Raw genomic sequence first — 6000 nt, 5'->3', positions numbered from 1 at the left:
TTGAATTCCATAGCTATTTACTACCTATAGCTACTAGAACTCAACTTTTACATTTTATGCAATTTGGTCCTTTCTATAATTAAACATGAAATTGGTAAAATTTTCTTAACGAAATTTTCATACGTCATTCTTATCATAATGTAGACCATGCAATAATATTAAAATAAATTTCTTTCTGACTCGTATTTTTGGTCTCGAAACCACTGTTTCGATTTCATTGAAATCGAGCTGTTACAGCCACTCAGACACTTAACTAATGATTCACCAATCTCATCCTTTCTCTACTTTAACTTAATCAATTATACGCCAAACAACATATCAATATGGCTTACGCCAGGCTGGATGTTACAACTCCCCCAGTTACAAAATTTTGTTTTCGGAATTCTTACCTGTGAATGTTGAGGATATTGCTCTTTCATTAAGCTCTCCCTCTCCCAGATGGCTTTCTCCGTACTGTGGTTCCTCCACAACACTTTTACTAGTGGAATTCTTTTATTTGTCAATTCTTTCACTTCTTTTGCCAAAATACGAATAGGCTCTTCTTCATAAGATAAGTTGGGCTCCACCTCTAGAGTTTCTACTTGTACCATATGGTCTAGATTCAATCGATATCTCCTTAGATGGATACGCGGTACACATTATGAATCTTTAACAATTCCAGTGATAGTGCTAGTCTATAAGCCACTAGACCAACTCACTCGAACACTTCATATAGTCTTATGAAACGCATGCTTAACTTTTCTTTTTGTCCAAATCTTATAACTTTTTTTCAGGGAGAGTCCTTCAAAAATACCCTATCTCGTACTTCAAATGAAATATCATTCCTTTTCTTATCAACATAAGCCTTCTGTCAATCTTGAACAGCTTTTAAATGAGTTTGAATGATCGAAACTTTCTTTTTTGTTTCCCACACTAAGTTAGGTCCAATTCTCCTTCTCTCACTGAGCTCCAACCAATACGTGGGTGATCTGCACCTTCTTCATATAGTGTTTCGAAAGGCGACATTCCTAGGCTGGTATGATAATTGTTGTTGTATGCGAACTCTTTAAAAGAACTGTGTTTTTCCTAATTTATTCCAAAATCTATTACATAACTTTTGAGTAAGTCTTCAGAAACTTGAATTACCCTTTTTGATTGCTCATCTGTCTGGGATGGAAGGTAGTATTGAATCATAGCTTGGCTCCTATGGACTATTGCAACTATTTCCAAAACCTCGAAGTGAACCTTGGATCTCGATTTGACACTATGGACATTGGTATATCATGGAGGTGAAAAATTTTAGATAAGTAGAGTTTCACCAATTTTTACAACGAATAGTTTGTGCATATAGGCAAGAAATTGGTTAACTTGGTGAGATGATAGAAAATTACCCAAATTGCATTCTTTTTAGTAAGAATGAGAGGAAAACTCGAGAAAAAATCCATGGTCATCTTGTCCCACTTCCAATCAAGAATTTCTAAAGGATATAGCTTCCATAAGGGTACTTGATGTTCTGCCTTCACTTGCTGGCATGTCAAGCAACTCGAGACATATTTTGATATCTCTTTTTTCATTCCAGACCACCTATACAAACTTCTTAAATCACAATACATCTTAATTCTTCTTGGATGAAGCAAGAAGGGTCATTATGGCCTCTTTTAACAATACTTGCCTCAAATCATTTCCTGCTAGCACATATATTCAACCCATAAAACAAAGTTCGCTGTCTTTCTCCAAGGTGAAGTTCGTAGTATCGTTAGTCACCATCCACTTCTTGTACTCATCACACTTTGCATATTTTAAATGTTCTTCAAAAATTTGAGTGAGAAAATTAGGTTGAACAGTCAATTCTGCAAGGAGCGATTCGTCATCTTCAATATCCATCGTTTTCATATTCGTATTCACCGTAATGTCCTTGTTAAATTGAACATGTGTTCTCCTACAAGGTTAAGTCATGATTTGCCTATTCGGTTTACAATACAGCTACCCTACTAAAGGCATCACAAATAGATTTTCTTTCCATGTTTTCATATATCACAAGTTGACTAGTACTGGGCTCGTGTAACAAGGAGGGTAATTTAAGTCGAAAATGGCCATACTCACTCATACACACTAGTTGACTACACACACAACCAGACACAATGCATCGACCCATTTTGTAACACCCCTTACCCAAGACAGTTGCCGGAATTGAGCCCAAGGCGTTACCTGACTTAACTTACTAATTCTCTTACGTTCATTCCATATGACCCTAAAAAGGATCCTCAAGACCCTAAAACCTACAATAGAAATGGTTTGGGTCCAAATCGGGAGCATTAAAATTTTTCCGATTACTTAAACAAATCAAAACAATTTATTTCACTATTCACAATAAAGTTGTTCACCTGCGCAGCAGTCACTAAATTAATTATAACTCGATTTAAAAAACTCAAAATTTAGATCCGTAAACTTTTATTGAAACTAGACTCATATATATTCTTACCATAAAATTTTCAGAATTTTTGGGCTGGTCAATTAATACAGTTTATTAGTTAAAGTCTTCCCTATTTCACTATTTGACTATCCTGACCTCTTGTCACTAAAAATTAAATATATCATTGTACAGCCTTCATTTGGTACTTCCGCTTATTTCTACTAAAAATAGACTCACTAAGGAATCAAGAAATATAAATTATAACTTCTAATTCTTTCTGTACAATTTTAATGATTTTTAAATTCGAACGAAACCATTCGACCTGTCTCACTAAAATTCAAATATCTCATAATATAAAATTATTTTGCATGCAATGTTTATTTCATATGAAAATATACTCAATAAGATTTAATTATATATCTCATTAACTCTTTAATTTCTCTCATACTAATTTTGGTGATTTTTCAAAATCGCATCACCATTCTTGTCCAAAAACTGTATCATTGCAAATTTTTACTCTTTTATAACTTCTTGGTATTAACCAACATTTAAACATCCATAATACCAACCTTGTTTTTAATTAGCCATTTCAATAGCAAATCATTAGCCATATCATATGAACAGACTCAAAATGACTAAGTCTCTATACATGCCATAACTTTACACGTTTCAAAATCACATAATACCGAGATATTTGTAGATAGTGTGAGATGAACTCCGACGTCCTTGTGATCCCCGAACTGACTTGGCAATACTATAAAAGAAAGAAGGAAAATAAAGGAAGTAAGTATAAAGCTTAGTAAGTTTACAAGTAAATAAATAACAACATTTGTCACAAATAATTGTATTCATAAATTATCATCAAGTCTCATGATCTTTACTTTCTTCTTTACTTACTCCCTTACTTGCTTACTTGCTTGCTTAAATAACTCATGATTATAAGTTACTTCTTCCTCGCTGAAATTTCTTTTCTCGACTGATAACTGAGAAATTCTTAATCTTTATAACTCACCTTAACTTGTCTATTATGCTTTTACGTGAAATTTCATGTAACATAGTCTATTTACTAGCCCATTGAACCACTTGGAATACTAAGGATACTCGGGTCTCCTGTCTGATAATAACATGCCAAAGTTATGTCCCAGACATAATCTTACATGGGATGTTTCCTTTACTGCCAATGTCATATCCCAAATATGGTCTTGCATGGGAGTTCTCATATCGGTGCCCATGCCATCTCCTAGACATGGTCTTATGGGGGACCTGTCATCTCGGTGCCTACGCCATGTCCCAGACATGGTCTTACATGGGACCTTTCATCTCGGTGCCAACGCCATGTCTCAGACATGGTCTTACATGGGACATCTCATAATCTCAATGATGCCAATGCCATGTCCCAGACATGGTCTTACATGAGACATCTCATAATCTCAATGATGCCAATGCCATGTCCCAGACATGGTCTTACATGGGATCTTTTTACCCAAATGTCATGACATTTGTATCTGATACATTCCTTATGTTTCAACGGGACTTTTTAACACTGATTCTCTGTCATCTCATACTTGAGTCAACATTAAATAAATTCATAAAATAAATATATAATTTCAGGAAAATAACAACCTTAATCATAACTATTAAAATATTGCATTTATTTACCGTAAACTTACTTCAATACAAAATATGGTCAAATCTATCAACTTAGTCTTCAACCTTTTTCTTTCCTCGGTCTAACTCCAGATTTCGTTCTTCTTGATCTATAATAGCAAATTTAGTTTATTTAATACTCACATTTATCAAAACAGCCCTCGACTCTAACTGTGACAAAATTATGATTTTGCCCCTAAACTGTTACATATTTACACTTTTACCCCAAAGCTCGGAAATTAAACTTCATCTCTTATTCTTATGTTTTATAACATGTTGAACATTTTTCCCTTCTATGACAACATCAAATTCCCACTCTAACACTTACTTATGAACATTAGGTATTTTTACCAATTATGTCGTTTTACTCGTTTTCACTTAAAATCGCTTAGCAAAAGTTGTTTAACATAATTCCAAGCTTCATATTCTACCATAAAACATCAAAATAAACACATTTCACCTACGTGTATTTTTCCAAATATGAACTCTAGGTTAAATTATTGCTAGAATAAGCTAAATCAAGTTATCGTGGCTTCAAAAACGTAAAGAACATTAAAAACGGGTTTGGAATCACTTACTATGGAGCTTGGAAGCTTGAAAACCCTAACTATGGCTTCCCCCTTGCTATTTTGGTTCACCATGGAGAAGATGAGCACATTTTTCCATCTTTTTCCCTTTTTAATTCTTTTTATTACTAAATTACCAAATTTCCCGTAACTTAAAAATTTCCTATTTCACTTATCTCATGTCCATTTTTGACTACCAACTTAACCAATTGTCTAATTACCATATAAGGACCTCCAATTTAAAGTTTCATAACAATTGGACACCTTTAACATGTTGAACTCAACTTTTGCACTTTTTATAATTTAGTCATTTTTACTAAATTGAGTGCCCAAACGTCGAAATTTTCGAACGAAATTTTCACAAAATCATTCCTTGAAATCATAGACCATAAAAATATAATAAAAATAAATTTTATCATGTCGAATTTGTGGTCCCAAAACTACAGTTTCGACTAGGCCCAAAATCGGGATATTACACATTTACAGAAGAGATAACTTACCATACACAACCCATATATCATACAATTTTCATAACTCAAAGGAAGTAGAATGAACTCACCAGCAAACTTCAAAACATAATCTACTCTAGTGGTCGTTTGCCTCGATTACTTAGACCTTCACTAGCTTTTTGAGCTAAATAAGAAAAAAAATATAATCATTAGACTATTTTCCTACTAGAATTTAATCATGCATGTACTAATGCAAAAATGGAAATTCCTTTGACGTCATCCTAAGGGTTTTCCAAGAATTACTAGTAAACTGGTACTTATCAATGGCATTTTGCTAGCTATTGGAAACCTTCCTCGTCTTCTCTAGTGAAGATAACTTAAGAATTTCTAGAGATTTAGAGAAGAACTCAGAGAAAAAAAAAGGTGAAACATGTCGGTTATCAACATCCTTATGTAGCACAGACAGTGGGGACAAATCTTAGGGGGAGAGTAAAAAATCCCATTATACCCTTATAAGTCGAGAATATACTTGCCTAATCATCTACCAAAGATAACTACTACTAATCAATTTAGTAAGTAGTAAACATTACTTGTACACTAAAACAAGTCAACTAAACAAGTCATTCAGTTGCCTAAACACATCAAGCTATCATCAATAGTATTCTAGTTCAATTAGAACTAGGTCCCAACTAAACTCTATCGAGTCATCGTTTTATTGCTAAAATAAGAAAACAATTCTACCACTTTGTGAACTAACAAGTTTGCTCAAAATATTTGGGGTTGGCGAGTTGTCTCACAAAAGAGTCCACCAAACCCTAGAGTTTGCCAAATGGCGAATTCCAACAAGGTGTGCTGCAAAAAGGGTGTACTAACGAATCCATGCAATACGCCACCCAGACACTTAATTGATGGTTCACCAATCTCAACCTTTCTCTACCCTAGCTGA

Source organism: Gossypium raimondii, chromosome 11 (genome assembly GCF_025698545.1).
Source record: "Gossypium raimondii isolate GPD5lz chromosome 11, ASM2569854v1, whole genome shotgun sequence".
Lineage (NCBI taxonomy): Eukaryota > Viridiplantae > Streptophyta > Magnoliopsida > Malvales > Malvaceae > Gossypium > Gossypium raimondii.
This window is presented reverse-complemented; position numbering follows the sequence as displayed.